We start from the raw sequence: 21350 nt of genomic DNA on the forward strand, positions 1-21350 counted from the left end.
CTGAAGATTTTTCTATATCTGGCTTTGTTTTTGTGCTATTTAACATCTGAATTGTGTTCTATAAGACTCTATAAAATCATTGCTAACAAAGTTCACATGAACACAAAGAGGCAAAACATCAGCCAGTAGGAGAAAGGATGAAGTCACTGATTCAGAGTCATCCAGATAAGTGGGAGGCAAGCTAGCAAGCCATCTTCCTCTCAATACAGCATGGTGTAGCCACACATCTGGGAGGTCACACTGGAGCAAGAGCCCATGGTAGCAGGCGGTCAGCAGAACCACACATGCGATCACACAACTGATGTAGCCAGTGCAATCTTTGACTATCAGTGGGGGTAAAGAGGAGCAGAAGATACACCTGATATGGCGGTTTTGCTTTAATGCTCAGTGTTGGTATCAATGATGACTGCAAATCTGAGGTACTGCTTCCTGATTAGAAATAAGAAAGCCAGGCTTTGCAGTCAGAGAGCCAAATATCTTGTGGTTTAATCAGATTCTAAAAGGAAAAAGCAATGGGTAATTTAAATACCTCAGTCAATTCTTGCATGGAGAAGAAGGGGGATGTGAGGTCATCAGGGAAGTGTGGTGCCCTCTTTCTCTAGTCAGGTCCCATCCCACAGGCCCCATCAGGGCAAGCCCATCCTTGCTGGAACACCCATATTCCCAAGGACAGAACTGACAAATGCTAACAGCACGCAAAGGCAGGTATTTTTCACTGCAATGGCTAGCAATATTCCCAGCTTTCTAAAAGAAGTGTGTGCCAGCATAAGGAATCATGCAGGAGAACTCGCTGAGGATCAGACTGATAGCAGAGTGGAGTTAGGTGTCACACACATAACATAAACCACATAGGGAACAAAGCAGTGCTTCAGGCAAGCCATGGTCTTTCTGCATTCCCACCTGATACTGACATCTCACAGCAGCCAGCATGGCAGTTCTGGTTTCTTGCTCACTAAACAAAATTTGGCTGCTAAATATGAGCTTCCTTTTAAAGTGCATTAGTGTTACCTAGGCATTTGCAGTATAATTGTCAACAGGCTACTTTGCACACTGGCACAGTAATATGCTTGCCAAGGAGCAATGGTAAGCTGAAACTCTTGTTTCTCCTTTCCTTTCAACTGTGAACCAGAAATAGCACAGAACAAATTATACCACATAATAATCTCTGTGCCTCAAATTGAGCTCACCACCTGCAATGTTTGGACAACAAATGCTGTTAATAACCTTTCCGTCTACACATATGTCAGGAAGATCTGCTTCTATTGACAACATTTTTCTGTAAGTGAAAACAAAATCTTAAAACTCTTGTCAGTAAAATACCCTCAAACAGGAAAGTTGATCCTATTTCTTAATCTATATGGGTCACTGTAATTCACTAGAGATGTCAGGTATTCCGTGGCTGGCTCTGCTTGTTTACCAGATCATTTTGTAATCACTTTCAATGGAATTCTTAAAATTAAGACAGAAGGACCCTTAGAAATAAACCTAAAGGTGAAATGAAAATACAGGTGCATACATTTTCTATAACAGCTGTTTTGCAGGAGGCTGTGGACAGGCTCCAGAAATTGGAATCTGATGGTTTAAGTTTCTTAATGGCTACACCAAAAGAACATCAATGGCAGACACAAGCTCTATGTCTGTTGTTACCTCAATGACATTCTAGTCACCTCAACAGCATTCTAGTCATGCATGCAGAGACACTGCCCCTCTCCCTCTCTGTGTGTCTTTCTCTTGCTTAATACCATATTATCCCATGGAGAATGTAGCTATATTAGAGCCCAACACACCTAATACAGCCCTTTATGGAGAGGTCTGACAGCTCCCAACTCCTAGGAAGGCTTGTTTCCAGCCTTTCCATGCTCTTCCCTTTCCGTTGATGAAGCCAATGTAGGGTCCCACTCAGATAGCATGGGGCATCCTTTGGGCCCACCTGGCTCATATCAACTATTATGAGGACAAAGAGCAGTGTGCCAGCTGCATCACCTGTGGGTACATCTCATCCACTAATTTATCCATATTACATGAGTGCAAGTTTTCAGTTAAATAAGGTGTTCAGTATGGTACGAATAAAGGATTACTCTTTCTGTCTTAAAAGACAGGATGAACAAGAGGCTGAAAGGAGAAAGATGAGAAAAGACTTGCTGATGGACAGGGAACTCCAGCCCAGTGTCTTCAAAGTCTTTGGGCATGTCTGTTCACTGCACATCAGATCCTTTAAAACCCCTTGAGTACATGGTTCCCAAGAAGCTGGTGAGGGAGACAGAAATTGAGATCACATCCTCTGTTTTCCAGTCCAGTCCCTGTTCAAAGGGCTTCCGTTTAAGGGACAACTATTGCAGGGGGCAGGAGTGATAAGTCCTCTGAAAGTCTGGTTTTATCAATAGCCATTGGTTGTGCTCTGCCCAGCTACAGTGCTGCTGCTTGGTCTGGCCTCTCTTACGTGTATGCTAGGAGAGAGAGATTGCTGCTCCTGGAGTCTGTTTCATTTTGAGTCTACTTGACAATTTCATTGGTAGATGTAAAACCAGTCCATGTGCTGAAGGGAAAGCTGAGGTCTGCTTACCTCAATTAGTCTCGCAAAAATAAAGTCACAAGGACCAAGTTGCATGGCTTTTATCATTGGCTATTTCTCCTGCATTTCCACTTCAAAACTAGCAGAGAGGGTGGAAGTATACAGGTGAAAAATGAAATTTTGTGACTGCTGGAAGCTCTACCGAATATCAGATGGGATATCAAAGAGTCTGAAAGGTGATGTTTTCTATGCTTTTTACAGTTTTCCTTAAATTTTACCTGATTTGTAACTTAGTTTATGTCTCCATGAGGGAAAAAAAAGACCATTAAGTAAGTTCAGCATGAGAGACTGTCTTTCAGCATTTGATCTGAGTTAATTAACATGACTTGTGAACATATATTACTTTCTACTGACAGCATACTCTGGAATATATAAAACCATAAATAACATGTTGGTGGGTTTTTTTTCTTTTCTGTCGGGAGACAGTCTAATGGTTGTTTATTTCCAATTCTGAAGGGAAACTCTGGGGGTGTAGAAATTTTAACAGAATCCTGCTGATTTATACAGAGTATGAGGTGCTGAAGTTAAATAGGTGCTAACAAAAGCAAACTAGTACTTTCAAACAGTTGTGCTGAAATCCTGTTTCTTTGTAATAGATCATTTTCTCGTCTTTCATGCAGTCATGGTTTTGGTAGTTCTGCAGTGAAAAGAATCATCCAGCCCAGGCAAGATCCAAATCCCTAATGATAGACAGGATAGAAGGACAGGACAAAGAGGTCTTAATATATAAGGTAGCCCAACTTTAGTCCAGCCTTGGATATCATCCCAAATGTAAATAAAAAATTACACAGAATTGCAGGAGAATCTTTTCTCTCACTTAAAGCCAACATCCCTTTCTTCATCCAACAGCTCTTAAATATACAGATTCTTTTCTTTTTTTTTTTCAAAGCATTACATTTTCAATGCAACTTGTTGCTTTTGGTGATACTCTCCAAAAACCACCACATTTACTTCTGCAGTGTCAGGTAAAGGAAAATTTCCAGGTCATATTTTTGTAGGTTGGGTTACTACTAACAACAACAACGAGGGTTTGGTTGAAGTGGTGATGGTCAATGGCAGCCTTGGCTGCAGTGACCATGAGATGGTGGAGTTTAGGATCCTGTGTGGGAGGAATAGAATACCTAGCAAGGCCACAGTTCTGGATTTCCGAAGGGCCAACTTTGGCCTCTTCAATCAACTGCTAAGGGAAGTCCCATGGGAAAGGGTACTAGGCGGTAAAGGGGCTCAAGATAGTTGGTCATCATTCAAGGACCACTTATTCCAAGCTCAGGATCAGAGCGTCCCAATGGGTAGGAAATCAAGTAAGGGATCTAGGAGACCAGTGTGGTTAAACAAGGAGCTGCTGGGCAAACTCATGTGGAAAAGGAGAATCTATGGATTATGGAAAGAGGGGCTGGCCACTTGGGAGGAATATAGGACAGTTGTTAGAGGATGTAGGGAGGCAATTAGAACAGCTAAGGCCTCCTTGGAACTTAATCTTGCAAGTCAGATTAAGGACAATAGAAAGGGTTTCTTCAAATACATAGCAAATAAAACTAACACAAGAGGCAGTATAGGCCCACTGCTGAATGAGGTGGGTGCCCTGGAGACAGAGGATACAAAGAAGGCAGAGGTGCTGAATGCTTTCTTTGCCTCTGTCTTTACTCCTGCAGACTCTCCCCGGGGGCCCCAGATTCCTATAGCCCCAGAAGGAGTCAAGACATAGGAGGAGTTTGCTTTGGTAGATGAGGATTGGGTTAGGGATCAGCTATGCAATCTGGACATCTATAAATCGATGGGCCTGGATGGAATGCACCCACGGGTGCTGAGGGAGCTGGCAGAGGTCATTGCTGGGCCACTCTCCATCATCTTTGGTAAGTCGTGGGAAACAGGAGAGGTGCCTGAGGATTGGAAGATGGCAAATGTCACACCAGTCTATAAGAAAGGCAAGAAGGAGGACCCGGGTAATTATAGACCGGTCAGCCTTACCTCTGTCCCTGGAAAGGCGATGGAACAACTTATTCTTGACTCCATCTCTAGGCATATCAAGGATGAGGGGGTCATTAAGAAGAGCCAACATGGTTTTATGAGGGGGAAGTCATGTTTGACCAACCTTATAGCCTTCTATGAGGAAGTGACTAGGTGGAGGGATGATGGTAGAGTGGTAGATGTGGTTTTTCTTGATTTCAGTAAGGCATTTGATACTGTCTCCCACAGCATTCTCACAGAGCCACAAATATGATTAAGGGAGTGGAACACCTCCCTTATGAGTAGAGGCTGAGGGAACTGGGTCTCTTTAGCTTGGAGAAGAGGAGACTGAGGGGTGACCTCATCAGTGTTTATAAATATGTAAAGGGTGGGTGTCAGGATGATGGAGCTAGGCTTTTTTCAGTGATATCCAGTGGTAGGACAAGGGGCAATGGGTGTAAACTGGAGCATAGGAGGTTCCACGTTAACATCAGGAAGAACTTCTTTACTGTAAGAGTGACAGAGCACTGGAACAGGTTGCCCAGGGAGGTTGTGGAGTCTCCTACATTGGAGATATTCAAGGTCTGCCTGGACAAGTTCCTGTGTGATGTACTCTAGGTTACTCTGCTCTTGCAGGGGGTTGGACTAGATGGTCTTTCGAGGTCCCTTCCAACCCTTGAGATTCTGTGATTCTGTGATAAGCTCTCAATGAATTAATTAAAGAGATATTTCCATCTCATACGTGACAAATTATTACTGGTACTCAAGGAAGAGGAGTATCAGAGGGTAGCTGCCATTTTGTGATTCATCATGTTTCCAGCTTTCCTCCTGTTCTGTATGCATCCTACTGCAAGTAGCTGCTATTGTGTTGTTACTGATGCATTTTTCACACAGTCTGTAATCACAGTCTGCTTGCAGCAGCAACCATTGTATTTATATATTTTCTGCATTATTTCTGAGGTCAGAAGGCTGCAGATTTACCTGCTTTGCTCTATGACACAAAACATCCATATTCAATAGGAAAAAAAGTCAACAAAAAAGAAGACTGTCTTGTAACTTTCATGCAGATAAAAGGAGCTGAATTATTCTATGTTAATTACATCAGTACAGAGGATGAGAAGTCTCCATGGCAACCTTATTGTCATATGGCACGCATAAAGCTCCAACTATCCTATGAAACTACTATTTACCTTTTTAAAATACTGAAGGACAAGCTAAAAGACATATTAAGGTGGGCTTCAGTAAACATCAACACATAGCTGTGTCCATAAATAACCAGATCAAATCTGAGGTCTTTACTGGTGGGATTTTTAAATCAGTCTTTGCACGTGTAAAGCTTTAATTCAAGAGAATGCTGTTCAGGATCTGCATGAGGAGTCCAAGGTCAGCCATGTCCTTGCATGAGGAGCCTTGTCATTCTTCTCATTAACTGCACCTCAGATTATCATTGTAAGGGGAGAATAGCTATTGTAGCAGCCTACTATACTCTATAACAGGGAGTATATCTACTGGGATAGAGAATTCACCAGAGATGAGTCAGAGCAGCAAACAAAACATGGATACTTCCTTTCCCCAACAACTTTTAGCAGCATCAGTTTTGTTATTTTTTCCTTTCATACTGGAAAATTAAGACCTGTAGGCCTGATATCAGTGTAAGGCATCCTGACAGAAGCTGCACTATAAAAACAAATTCATAAATGCAGAGACAAATATGGCATTGGCAAAGATCACATTATTTCACATTATGTTTCTGTAAAGGCAAATCCTGCCTCACAAATACACATTAATCCTCTGAAGTGGATTGAGTGGACTAAGCACACACACAGGCATTGCAGGATTATGGTCTACTTCACCTCCTGAAGGCTTTCAGCAAGACTTCCTTGAAGAGGAGCAGAAATCTCTTCAAGAGTCTCAGTTGCTCCAGACTAAAAGGAGAAAGTCCTCACATGGATTAGTACTTGACTAAAAGGCATGAAACAAAAGGTAGGAATAAATGGCATCTTTGCCAAAGGAGAGAGGTTGCAGAAACTGATGCTAGAAACTATACCATCTAACATCTCTAAATGATCTACAAATGAGAGTGCAGGGTCAATTTGCAGATGCTACTAAATTTTTCAGGGCAGTGGTCAAGAGAAAAGGAACACGTCAACTGTGACAGGCTGCAGGAGGTTTTTAGAAGAATGATGGGTGACTAAAACAGCATATGAATTTTACTGTTTGTGAGGTGATTCACAAGAGGAAAAACAACCCCCACTTTGCTTATAGAATGATGGGCTGTGAACTAGCAATTACCATTCAGAAAAGAGAACTTGGAATTATAATAAACGGTTCTGTGAAAATGTCAGCTTGAAGCTTGGCAGTGGTCAAAAAAGCAAACAGAACACATAACAAAAGAACAAACATCACTAGGCTGCTGTATAGATCTATATGGTAACTGCATCCTCGGTAGGATGCATAACCTTCACACACCCCCATCTAAAGAGAGTACAGTACTATTAAAAAAGGTGCACAAACGGTAACAAAGGTGCACAAAAATGGTAACAAAAGTGCACAAAATATAACACAGATGGTTAAGGTGTGGAGCTTCCATACAAGAAGAAATTAAGCAGACTAGAACCCTTCAGCCTGGAAGATAAATTACCTTTATGATATCTACAAACTCCTGATAATGCAGAGGTAAATAAAGGATGATTATTCACTGCTTCCTAGGATAAGGACAAAGGGTTCATCAAATGAATCATAAAAGCAATAGGCTCAAAGCAATCAAAAGAAGTCACCTTTTTATGCAATCCATAGCTCATGTGTGGAGTTCCTGACTGCTAGAGGCTGAGTGCCATAAGCTTTCTCAGGGGTTCAGACAGAAATTCAGACACATTCACATAAAAAAGGTCCTTCAAGGGGTACCAAACAAAAGAACTCTAAGTCTCAGACTGAAGAAGCATTGCAGAGTGGTTTTTGTGGTTTTAGGGATTTGTTGTTTTGTGTGGCTATGCATCCCTTCTAAGTCACCATCACAGACATAGTACTGAATCAAGTAGGTATCCACTGTGTCCTGGACCAGGAATTCTTATGTTAAACCATTATTATTTCATCACATTAGAAGTATGATAATCACACATCCAGCAAGTTTCCCTATGTGGCATGGATCTGTGCTTTCTATAGAGACAGGCCATCCTTATCTCAGTTCTGTATGTGTTTGCTCTTAAAAGCTATTAGCCTTCCCTGAAGAGTCTTGATCTTACAAATCCACCCTATTACCTTTCTGACCATTGAAGGATATCCCTGAGCTCTTGGTGAAATTATTGATCAAAACAAGAGAAGAACTCCTTTCAACTTCAAATTATCAGTGGCTCAGTTGTGGGTGGAGAAGCCAATCCTTCATCCACTGAAGCTACTTTCAGCGTTGTACCTGCCATTCCATAGCAAGCTCTTAGGAAAAATATGCTTAAAAGCCAGCTGCAAATATACTCCTTGTATTGTGTATCTTAGACATGGCGCAATACAGATTTGGACCAGAAGAGGGATTAAGAATCTTCCTGATGATGACGGAGGGCCATTTTTGTCATTCTGAGCTTCTGTGCAGGAACTCACACTCTTGGTCATGCAGTACTGTAGTTTTTCATCAGAAAAATGACATATGGTCAAGGGTGTGCACTTACATAGAGAAATGTACTGAATGCATAGGGAGGATAGCAAGCTGCATTCTGCAATTATGGATTGCTACAAGGATCATTTCTTTCTCTCTTTTTCCATTCAGCATCTATATGAAGTCATGGTATGGACTAAAAGTGATAAAGTAAAAAAAACCAATCCCTTTATCTCTCATGCTTGTAGCCAATTTGAAGAGCATGAACTGGATGGGTGGACTGTAAAATGGGTGAAGAGCTGACAAAAGCATCGGTCTCAAACAACAATAGAGGTTCAAAATCTAGCTAGCAGTTGATTAATGACAGCATTCCTCACAGCTGAGTACTAAGCCCAGGTGTTTGACATTTTCACCTGTGGCCTGAGCAATGTGACAGGATTCAGCCTCATGGATAATTCCAAACCAAGGGTAAGTGATTGACAAGGCAGAGCATATACCTGTGCACAGAGAGACCCCAGCAGCCAGAGAAATGGGCTGAAAAAAATCCTCCTCAAGTTCAACAAAGACAAGTGCAGTTTTTCACCTCGCATTGAACAGTGCTGTTGAAGCAGCAGAGGCTGGGACCTGGCTGGTTAGGAGGCAGCTTTATAGAGAAGGAGCTGGGGTGCTGGTGACTGACAGATTGAACGTGAGCAGCAGTGCACCGTTGCAGCAATGCAAGCCCACCACAAATACTGGGTAGAGTGTAACCAGGAGGTCAAAGGAAGTGATGCTTCTATATGCAGCTCTTCTCAACCTCAGCTGGAGTACTGGCAAAAGAAAGACTAACACGCTGGAGCAAGTCTTCAGACAGATCACTAGGATACTAAGGGGCTGGTACATGTGGTGTGCAAATAGAGGCTGAGGAGTTTGTTCACACAGGAGAAGAAATGGCTTCTGGGTGGCCAGGGGACTAATTGTCTCTTTCAGCTATCTTCTGGGGTTTCTAGAAAAGACAGACTCAGAATGCTTGGAGGTATGCAGCAAAAGGACAGGAGGCAATATTCATGACAATTCCAACTGTAAGGTGAAAGATCACAATTATGGTGTTTAACCACTGGCTTCAGTTCCCCAGAGAATTTTCAGAACCTCTGTCCTTGGAAATATTTGAAACTGTGACTGTACAAAGACTGACCAACCTACTCTGGCTTCGATGTTAGCCCTGCTTAGAGCAGCATGTTGAATTAGACTTACAGCACATACCTGTTCTGGGATGCACAGGGATGCCAGCATTTCTCAAGCACATCCAAAGAGAACAGGGTGCACCTGTTCATGTGTGCTGAACAGGCTGGTGTGGAGCTGCTTATGCAGCCCCTCAGACCACCTGGAAGGACTCTCCTCAAGGTCTCTCTTGATGTCTATCAAGCCCCACAGAACACAAATATCTCCCAGCTGGCATGCCCCTGTATTCTCTATAGCACAATTTGTCCTGCAAAGAGGGAAATTATTATATGGCTGTTGGCATTTTAAAGATGTAGGAGAAGTTTCCTTCTCACCTGCAGGTATTTATAGCTGGAACAGTATCTGGGAAGAGACTGGAAAAGTGTTGCTTTAATGCTTTGTTGTCCGTGAAATCTTTTTCATGTGTTTATTTTTACACAGTTGTTCTAGTAGGTATGAATACCTTATTTTGCCCTTTTTCTGGTTTTGGGTTTCTGTTAATTATTATTCTTTCATATCTGGGTAGAAATCAAAAATTCTGTACCTTTCATTCAGGAGACTAGGAAGGCTCCATCTTGGGTAAATACATATTTATTCATACTTAATAGAGCAAAATTGTTCCCACCGGAGCTATTAGTCTATCAGCTAAGTATGTAATTAAGCTTTTTTTAAAGCATATTATGTACTCAGCAGACCAGAATGACAATACAGGAGTTACTCTAGTCTATCTGGTAAATAGGCAATTGCACCTTTTATTCAAATTTTATTTACCATTTAAGAGAGAGTCATTCAAATCCACTAAATTTTCTACAGACAGTACTCTTGCTCATCTGTGTATATAATAACGTTTCATTTATTCAACTGAAAATATACTTTGAGTTGTTAGTGACGCGTGCATGAAGGAATATATGTTATCCAACATGTCAGGGAAGTCTCAGTCATATAAAAAAATTGCATCTAGAGTGCATCACTTACCTTCTCCCTGTTGCTGCCTCTCACAAGGCTTCTCCAAGCCTCCTAAATCCGTATCATGAAGCATGTATCAGCATTTGAGATTTATAAAAATCTGCCACCACAAAAATAATTTGCCTTACCATGAGAATGATATATAAATATATAGTACTGCTGTCCTGACTAATGACAGAATAAACATGCAGGAAAGCTAATGGTAGCAAGACTATTTACGAATCAAACTCATCCTTGTTTAGCAAATACTTACACGTTTTCTTCCTGTGAAGTGAATCAAAATTAAGGATGGATATGAGAAGGTTCTCACTGAGAGTGATCTTTTAAATAATTTCTGGAGACCTCTAACATTTTTATTATACTTTAATACATTATGTATGCAATTAAAAATGCCTTAAAATGACACTTTAATACTGCAATTTTCAATAAAATATGCAGGATCGTCACTGTAAACGGATTACTCCATGAGCACTGATCTTCAAAAGTAAGTGATCTGGTAAAAGTTACAAATTTTCCCGTGTTGATCCATCAATGCTTTTAAATGCAAGCTTAACTTTACCAAACGGGTAGTCCTATGCTGGCGAAGTAATGAGACCATTCCTAGAAACAGTAAAAATTAGGTTTTTCATCTTTTTAGTTTTGCACAGAAGAAGAATATGCCCAAACTGATAAATGCCCACATTCCTCATATCCTAGATACCTGTAAATGGCTTACAGCAATTACACAAGTTGTTTACTGTCAGAAGGAAGAAATGCGGATATTTTTGCCAAACAATTTAAATACTATTGTAGATTTCTAATACTCTCCTCTGCCATCATCATCAACTGCACTTTTACAGAGATTTTAAAAAGGTTTTTGTGGAATTCTGTGGACACAGAACTTAGACAAAAAGTATTTTTGAAACTAGGAAGAGGGTGGTGGTGGTCTTTGTCATAGAATTTGAAGAAGAGACTGAGCAGGAATTCCTGTGTTCAAAAGCAGCTCTTGTAAGAAACAGACTTTAAAATACAAGCCTATTAAAAACTGTAAAATTACCTCTGTTCTGGAAAATGTGGATGATGCTGGTTCTCTTTCTTCCTCCAAATAACATAGAGCTTTGGATATGTTCAGCTACATTCTGGTCTTCAGATGTGGATGCTACCACAGACTGTGCATTCATTTGCAGAGCATATCAGTAAAGACTTCTTTTATCCTGGTATGATAACAAACACAAATAAGAAAAGTTTTTAAAGCCTCGTTTTTATATTCTCTGTTGGCAAAGGACCAAGATTTTTCTTCTCTGAAGTTTGGTTATGATCATTTCACAAAATCAACTAGGTTGGAAAAGACCTTTGAGATCATTAAGTCCAGCCTTTACCCCACTACTAACCCATGGCACTGAGGGCCTCATCTACACCATGTGTGAACACTTCCAGGGACGGTGACTCCAGCACTGCCCTGGGCAGCCTGTTCCAATGCCTGAGCACCCTTTGGGGAAGGAATTGTTCCTCATCTCCATCTAAACCTCCCCTGGTGCAGCTTGAGGCAATTTCCTCTTGTCCCATCCCTTGTTCCTTGGGAGCAGAGCCCAGCCCCCTCCTGGCTCCATTCTCCTGTCAGACAGTTATAGGGAGCAATGAAGTCCCCCCCTGAGCCTTCTCTTCTTCAGAAGAGAATTTGGGTTGGAAGGGACCCCTTGAGAGAATCATGTTTACCCTCTGTAAATAGATATAGTGGTCACAAACCTGTCATACCTTCCAACCTGTTTCCTCACACACCTCAGCAGAGTGCTACTGGAGAAAGACTCTGGGAACTCTGTGGTTTCAGAAGTGTTAGGTCTTTTTTATCCCCTTGGTCCAAAGCTGACTGATACCTTCAGGTCTTCAACTGAGACCTTATTTTGATGTTTCTTACTGTCGCACAAGTTCACCAGCAGTCTGTGGGTTATCAAAAAAGTCCTTCTTTCTGCTACTGTCATGCTGACAATACAAAAAAGCGTTACACATTTCAATTTATTACTTATTGTTACACCTGTTATTACTTATTATTACACCTTATTATTAGAATTTGAACCATAAGATATAACTTATGTTCTGTCGCAGATTCTGTTGGTGGTTTTCAATGTATCTCACAAAACAATTAAGGTAGCTGTCATACAGCTGTTATTGTAGGTAGCTGTGGATAGCTGTTATTGTCCAATTTAATTTATGGTTTGATAAACAAGGAATACAAAGGCTAGGGAGCAAATCCTTGCCACTTCTGAAAGTACTCTCATTTTTTGTTTTCAGCCCTCTGTTCCTATTATTCTGTTTCCCATTGTGGCTTCCAAAAAGTAATTGGGATTTGATCCTGTGGTTTAATACCTTTGCAGTTTATGAGTATGCATTTAAAAAACATGCATTTATGTTTTCCTGCAGTTTGCGCCTTCTACAAGCTTTGTGAATAAACATAATGAGCCAGGTTCCAGGTTCTTATTTGCTGCAGTCTGGTGTAACTGCTCAGATTTCAGTGGGTCTACTGCAGTTTACAACAGCAAAGGCTTTAGTCACGAATTCCAGACATAAATGGCATGTTTCAAATATCTGCCGTGAATTTAGTGGGGGTTTTTAATCTGAATGCTAACACAGGATTTACCTAATCCTCAAGAACACTGGGGTTTTTTTATAGGCTTTTTTTTCTTTTTTATATTATCACAGGTGCCATCATGCTTCTGTCAAAGAGAAGTTAGAATATCACTGTTTCCTGAAGAGGTCACTCCTTGACTGATTGTCATATGGACACATAATATTGACCAATAGTATTGCCTTTAGGAAGCCAAAATGGTGTTTCTTTGAGAGTTATGTTAATGAACACGTATGTATTATATGTGCCAACTTTTTTTTAATGTTTTAGTAAAGCTGCATGTGGTTATAATTAAGACATCAACAATTTTATAGGTAGAAATATCTTCTGTTCTGAATAGAGAAAATATCAGTCACTGTGGGACAACTGCAACTCCTAATTTTCATTGACAATCACTTTATTGTAATGAATGACATGTAAGCTTACGCACAGGCTGTGAGACATCTTTGAGATTATTTCTATTCTTTACTTCTTTTCTTTTTTAATCAGTATTGCATTCCTGGCTGGGTAAACAAGCAGAAGTAAGAGACCTATTCTCTTTCAGCAGAGAAATTGATTAAAAATGACCTCTCATAGCTTCCGTTTTCCAGCTGATTTCCCTGAAGTGACCCTCGTTGGTCATCAACCAGTTACAATAATAACCCCTGATCACTGTAAACAGGTGATTGGAATCCTAAACTCATGCTTTATCACAGGAATGTCTGACAGAAAGAGAAATAATGAATACAATGTAGAAGGCTGGTATCTTAGCCTGACAGAGACTCCAGATAGAACAAAAGATATGGGAAAGATATACTGAGTACATATGTTGTGCCTTGCATAGCAATTTGGCCTAATTCTGCTCTCCAAAATTCACCCAATCAGAAAAGTTTATTAAAAAAAATAAAAAAAGAAGCAACGGTTATCCCAGAGCAGTTTCCAAGTCCTCCTCACCAGGCAATGCCACCAGTTCCCAAGTCAGAACAAGAGAAGGGGATACCAGGTGCAGAATGGGAGCATGGGTGCATAATGAGGTGACTTCTTTTGAAGTAAGCTGTTAAGGTGTTTGGAGGACTAAGCTTAGTTAAAGCTGTCCATACTGACATAATGCCATTGTTTTTCATGGGAATTGCTCCAAGACGGTAGGAGAGTCTAGGCAGCTATTCTGTAAGTTAATTGCATGATTGCATTGGTGTGTTCTTCGTAAAAATCCATACCTATCAAATTTGACACACAGACGAGCTAGGTGCTGGAAAACTGTAGAGACACAATTTTCCAACAGAACAGAGTTTTAGCCACTCAGAATCCATGCATGGCTATAGAGTTCCCCTATGTCCCTTCTTCCTCCATTGCCCACCTTCCTGGGACCCAAAGTCAGTCTGCCACAGAGTGCTGCTTTCATGACATGGTAAGAGCCATGTCCCATGCTGCAGCAGTTTTCAGAAGCTGACCCATTCTCATATCTAAATAGGAGCTTCAGAGAGAATGTCCCTATGGGTGAGGGCTGAAGTACTTGATAAAATATTGCCCCTACTGCATCCAGTGCACGTGGATTAATACAGCAGAGGAAAGCTCACTTTTTCCCTACCCTTTATAAAAACACTTACTAATTGTGTATTGGGTAATCTATTGTGTGATGCATTGCAACAGGATAATTCTGGATAGATGCAATTAAATGTAAATGTACACGGAGATACCTTCTCTTCTGATTAAGTTAGTAATCTCTTGGCTTAACTCCTACAGTCCAATTTACCAAGTCTTTCATCACTCTGAAAAGATAGCTCTTTCAGTTCCAAAACGGAATGTATATGGCTTGATTATAATAGGCCCCCGTTATGATTATATGCCTGTGCTGTTCCAGCCCTTTGCTTTTCAGTTCCCTATCTTGTGTCACCACATGACGAACTCTGTGGAATACAATTAACAGCTGCTGTGCTGCTGGCAAGGGTGACATTGCATGCGAGCTGCCTCCCAATTCAAAAGAAAAAACTTAAAAAGATGCTAACAGATTGAAAACCTTCCACCCCAAAGCTAAGGCATACCATGAAAAGTGGGCCATTGCTTGAAAATAGATCACCTGAACTGTTACAGTAGCTGACCATGAAATCTCTTGAAAATATTTTCTTCTTCAAAAGTTATTCCTTAAACAAAAGCCTCTGAGCCTTGATCTCTGTCAGAGGGAGCAGCACCTCCAAAGGACCAAGTGTCTGGAAAGAAAAAGAGGGTGACTTTGTTACTTGTTAGACTGTCATTGTTAACAGTATTTATTTGTTTTAACAGCTCCTTTATTCCAGTAAGTCCTTCTTATGAAATAGAAGTCATTGCGAGATGTCTGTGGGGTATTTCTCAGAAGCGTGAGCTTTAATCTTCCACTTACTAGTCCTTGGCACTGACTTTTGAATCCCTGTGGTTTTCTCTGTCTGTAGCCCAGGACTTGAAGACTGTCAAGTACGTGAGGTCTCAGGATCTGATGAGGAAGCCTGTGGCTGCTTCACATAAGGGCCAGAACACAGTGCCACCACAGAAGAGCATGAGGGGAGTCTCTGACACCTACAGTTTCCTCCTCTGAATCCAGTACCTTCTATGGACACTGCCTGTTAACCTTAGCCAGAAGCACTGAGTCCACAAGGAGCATCTTGTGCTGCTCTTGTACCCAGAGGCCAGACTGCCAAGAACCAGAACAAACAGCACTGGTGTTTCTTGCTGCCTACTACAGATGAGACTTACCACTACTCACTTTTCTGCTGTAACATCTTGTGAGACTTGGAAGTGAGCAGAAAGGCTTGGGATTACCCACCATCTAGCTAACAGAACAGCAGCAATGTTAAGAGGATACCATTAGGCTGTGTCCCTTGTCCTCCTGCAGCATCCAACCACTCTTCTTTACAACATGAGTGATACACACGAATTCTGCACTGCACTTCAGCTTCTTTCCCCCAGCTTCACTAAACTTCCAAATGGCTGGAGACTTTTGTGTGCTTGTTTATCAGAACTCGGGCTCATTGCCTATTTATACACATACAGGTATTTATGTGTCTGTGCATATGTACATATGCATGTAAAAATATATTTATATATATGCATGTGTATGTGCATTTAGTGTATTACTAGGGGGAACATGTTTATAGCTTTTAGATGGGGTTAGACAACCTCTGCATTTTGAACCAGAGCAGAGCCATAGTTCTTGAAGCAGATTTTCACATTAATGCATGTGACCAGAGTGTGACGGCAAGATATGCCAGCTTTGTCTTAACTTTTTCAACAGAACCTGTTCACAAAACCACTCTACTTAATATTTCTAGACCTGCATTCAGGCTGTCATTCATGGCTGCACATGAAGGAAGAGCCTAGGATCATTTAGATTCAAATCTTGGTTCTGTCACTGACTTTTCATAGTGGATTAGAAAAGCCATGTAGTCTCTCCACATTTCCTTACAGACCAGGAAGCAGAACACCACTGTAAGAACACTGACAATGTATTTATTCTAACATTCTCTACTTCATGGGGATTAATACATAGACACTTGAATAAAACACTGAAAATAGTAGACACAATTTGTTCAGCTGAGCTTTTTTGGGAAGCTGAAAAACATCAAGCAATTGTGAAGATGTGGTTTTTTTTCGCAGTTTATTAATACAAATCACTTGTTTCTATTGCCAATTCTAATGAACTAGCAAGCTGCCAGGTGCTAATGAGCATACAGTCTGAATAGTAATTCCAGTGCCACTGGCCATGATGATTAGGAACATTACTGAATATAAGTGGTGCTGTCTTGACCCTTCTCTCTGCCTCCAACTTGAATGAGTTCTACCATGGTCCAAAACATTTGTCATCTTCTTTAACTGAGAAGTTTAGAACATTTTGTTTTGTTTTTCAATGAAGGTACACTGCCACTTCTGAAAGCATCCTAATATAAAGCAGAAATAGCCAAAAATTTGTTTCCACCGCCTTAAGTTGCTCAAGGAAGAGCCACCTCATTTTGACTATAGCAATTCTAATACTGAAGCTAATAAAAGTGGCCACATTAAGATGTAGCTTTGAGCCATCTCACAGTTGTAAAATTGTGATTATAGTAGTTGGGTTTCTTTCTCTTCCCTGTCTGACCACCTCCTCATCTACCAGTGCTGTGCCTCATATCACTTTATATATGAATTCGAGGTGTAGACATTCAGGTCAAAAGAATTTTGACTCAAGGGACTGAGTCCAGCTAACAGGGATTGGATTCTTTCATGTTACCAAAGAGCACCCTCCTGTTTCAATCCACAGAAACAGGATACTGAAGGGGATAAGCAGGGCCTATTAGCATAGGGTATCCCCTGAGCTAACAACATTCCACCAACATTTGCATGATCATAGGTGCTAAATAACAAAGGCAAACTGAGATAATACATGATGTGTTGGAATGACAGAAGATAGGCCATACTTTGGAAGAGAAAATGTACCATACCAGACAGATCTGTTCATTGGACTCTTAACACATCCTTCACCAGCAACTGCTGATTCAATGAAGCTTTCATCTACCTATCCCAAACCATAAGCTTTAAAAATACCACTCAGCATTGAACGGTGGAGGCATTGTGCCTGTGCTCTGAATGATTCTGTTTAAAAAAGCATTCTGTTCAGAGCAGAAACTTGAAGTTCACAAATTTCACTGCTTTTTAAGAGGGGGCATTCATCTGCTTCTTGTAAATAATTCTGCAATGTTAGCCTCTGCCATGTCTTCAGAGGTCTTGCTTTGTTTACACTGAATGTGACAGAGGCCAGCAGTTCCTATGAAGCTTACAGCACAGTAGTACATACTTGTAAACTATCAACTTCATTAAAGATAATATTTAGTATTTTCTAAATATCTTCTACAAGCATTTTTGATAATTTAAATATTCCATCCAAATTCTTAGGTGTAGCATCCTGCATCAATGTGAGAGAGAGCTTTAGATCATGTTAATGGTTCCCTGAATCCTGGGCTGCTGGATTTTTCCTAAAGAACAAGACTAAGTATCAGAATAATGCTAAATCTTGCCTGCTGGTAATAGCCACTGACAGACTACAGGGATTTATTGCTTTCTGGGATACATCATATTTCCTGGCACTGAGATAATTTGGTACAGAGTTCTCCATATTATTTCAATGCTTTCCAACACAGTTGAAGGTTTGGCTGAATTTAAAATGTTCTGTAAAAGGAATGCAAAAAGTAACAGTTACCAGGACATTGATACCACGTTTTAGCTTGGTAATCTCCCTCTTGTTGCTCATCCCCTTCCATACCTTCCTGACCGATTGTCATTCTGAAAAAGGATGCTGTTCACAAAAACTTGCCATTGTCCCTTAAAACCATGTGCAGGATAAAATTTTCACAATAAAGCCCCTGAAAAGAGGATTATGAGTCAGATGATAAACTAGCTCTCCTAGCTGCACCTTCTACTTTGATAGTTAACTCACTTCAACCATGAGTTTTATGTCACAAGTGTCTAATGACTAATGCTTTGTTTCAAATGGAAATAGAAGTCTAGTATAGATTAAGTTCTTACATTTTTGATTTTGATCCATACATCCTCAAAAGCAATACAGATATTTAAGAAAGACCATTTCATTACTTAGATTCTGAATTCTCATTCTGAATTATTGTTCCAGAGTTTGGGGATTCTAGGTTGAGAGAAATGAAACACTATAGAGAAATCACAACTAGTTTATTAATACAGGGAGAATATAGAGATAATAGAAGATACAGTCAAGGATATTGCTGATGTCTGTTTATCTTACCAATCCCAAAGACTATGTGATGATGATCAGGAAACCAGCTTCGAGAAACATCATTGCAATGCAAGGTGGCAGGCTCAACCTTAGCAGGTGCCCCAACGGAGGCAATGTTTGACCTTTGTGGTATGAGGGTCTGCCTCCCCACATTGCATGAGGCTCGGGCTTTTATACTAGTGAAAATGCACACTCATTCTCCTGTAGGCGGCCAGCCTGCATCAGAAGAAGTGGCCAGCTATGGATTACAAAAAGGGTCTCTGGGGGTCGGGGACTTTTTGGGGATTTCCAAAGCAGAACTTTCCAGGGAGGAGCCACCAGGGACGATTACCTCATGTGTCTTACAACTGGTATAAGGCTCCCTTTTGCTAACAATGGTGTTAAATCCCCTATTTTCAAGGTTATGTTCCCACAACCAGTGCCAAACAGTACTGTTCTATTTTTGTGCGTTTCACCACGGACCATTACCTAGTGTCACTGACACAATTATGAAAAAAAATAACTGTCTGAGAAGGGTGTGATTTGGAGGAGAGAAAACGTCAATGCTAATGCCTAAACCCAAGACTTGTGTGGATTTTCTCCAGATGTTGTTCCCATTTGCTAAGCTTCACCAAGCACTACTGATCAGTTTATTTAATAAATGTTTCATTAAGGAAGCCAATAAAGCACACAAGTGCCTGTATTTTTAAATTGTGTTAATAAAATCTGAATGAAATTCAGCCTTTTAGCAGGTTCCTACAGTCACCATAGGTTTATAAATCACTATCTGCTGCTCTACCAGAAAGGATACAGCATTTTTGAGACACTTCTTGCTCTTAACAGAAGTAATGCCAAAGGTGTTCCACTGTTTCCCTTCCTGTAGGCAAATGCATGAAGATGGTATGAATGGAAAAATGTCTGCCTTACACATGATTAAAAAGGAAAATATCCACCTATCTTCTCTGCTGCCTTGATCTTTTCTGGAGGCAAAACGTAGGTAAAGATTTCACTAGCTTTTACACAAGTCACCAAAAATAATGTATTTCTATCTTTAGAATTAGAATAATTCTGACAAATAAAACAACTATACTGTAGAGATTACATCTACTTTAACACGGTAGATATAAATGAAGGGCCTATATGAGATGTTGTTTGCTGCCTATGGCATTCCTGCACTATGCTTTTTGCAAGCTTTACACAGCAACAGGCAGGAGTGTTGAGTACATTCCTCATTTGACAGAGACCAGCAGGATGTGCGGGAAGAATAAGAATGTCTCGTAGCCTTCTAGGTTCTCTGTGATAAATCTCCATTGTCAAAGCTGCTCTCAGAAGTCAGAAACCCTAAAGGAGATAATAAAGTGGCTTGCGTGTAGATAAGTAGCTATATAATCGTAGACAATGTTTTTGAAAAAGAAAGCAAGCATGTATTTTTTTTGTGTTATAGCCATTAATAGTGTAGTGTAACTATATGCCAATACTACAATAGACTTAATGCATGCTAATGGAGTGGTCAGGAAAAGACATGGCACTCTGTCAAAGGAGGACAGAGCTTGATATTGAAAATCCATTTTAAATATTGTATTTAGTATTTGTCATCAGCAAAAGATTTAGCAGAAAGTGCATCCCAAAGTGGCAATCAAACTGATTAGTGTGAAAAGATTTCAATATGAAGGAGTAGAAAAGATTAAGCCTTTTTGACTAGTGGGTAGGTAAATAAAGGGAGACATAAGGGAATCAGAAATTAAAAGCCCAGTTCAGCTAAGAGTGGAGTCATTGGGAAGCCTTTCACTAGCTTCAGCAGAAGCTGTAGTAGGTCCTCTGTCAGTTAATCCTGGTTGTTATTTCATGGTGTAGGAAAAGGGAAAGCACAAAATGAAATGTACAATGAAATTATATTTGTCAAGTGAAGTAGTGTATCTATTTTACTCCCTACCACTGGACATTGCCAAGGAACACAAGGAAAACAAGGGTGATATTTACACTTCTCCCAGGTACCAGAGCAGATCCAGGCACTGCTTCTGAGAAACTGCACCTGAATCTTTCAGACCCAGGAGGAGAAAGTGGTGCTCAGGGGTCACTAGAGCTCAAAGGATGAGACTACCTCTCCATGCCATTACAGAATAGCATGGGGCAGAGCTGAAGAAACATCTTCCCAGCCACCCCTTTTTCCAGAACCAGGGGTTTGCCCAACTCAACAGCTCCCCTGCTGCTGCAAAGGGTGTCCCGGTTCTTGTGGAGATGCTCAGAAGTTTGTCAGCTTGCTACATGCTGGAAAACATGTAGAAGACTTACTATCCCTCATGTGGATCCAGTTAGCAGCTTGAGTTCAACAAGAGCCATCTTTAGTATGCATACAAGGTATCCTGTTAATCGTTTTGAAGTGATTTCTCTAGGGGTAGTCTAGAGGTAAAGAAGTTTAAATGCTTGTCCTAAGTATGTGCCTTCTCCTCTATTAAGGTTCCTCTAGTGCTCTACGTGTGATAATGACTGTTTCTAAACTGCTAATTAAGCTTCTAGAGACAGAGATGCCTGATTATAGTGAGTTTCAAAACACTAGTGCACTGGGAGTAGGATTTTCTCCTTGAACTGTGCCTGAAGATCAGCACTTCAGGGCTTGTACACTTAACATAATGTTATCAATCCTGCATGCTTTTCAAAACTGTTTCTCAAGAAACACTTCTGATGAGATGATTTTGCCATCATGTGATGCTGATATGGAGTTTTATAACGAGTATCGTTGTGACTAGGCCTTTAGTGCTAATCTATT

General features: G+C 40.6%; 1 long non-coding RNA gene across 1 annotated transcript in view; it reads left to right on the forward strand.

Moving 5' to 3' along the window:
• LOC115946934 (uncharacterized) overlaps positions 1-15858 on the forward strand; it is a 50039-nt gene extending 34181 nt beyond the window's left edge. Inside the window, exon 3 of the long non-coding RNA XR_004080938.1 lies at positions 15279-15858. This is a non-coding gene — a long non-coding RNA (uncharacterized lncRNA). The remainder of the gene's footprint in view (positions 1-15278) is intronic.
• Positions 15859-21350: the final 5492 nt, after the last annotated feature.

Source organism: Melopsittacus undulatus, chromosome 2 (assembly GCF_012275295.1).
Source record: "Melopsittacus undulatus isolate bMelUnd1 chromosome 2, bMelUnd1.mat.Z, whole genome shotgun sequence".
NCBI classification, from domain to species: Eukaryota; Metazoa; Chordata; class Aves; order Psittaciformes; family Psittaculidae; genus Melopsittacus; species Melopsittacus undulatus.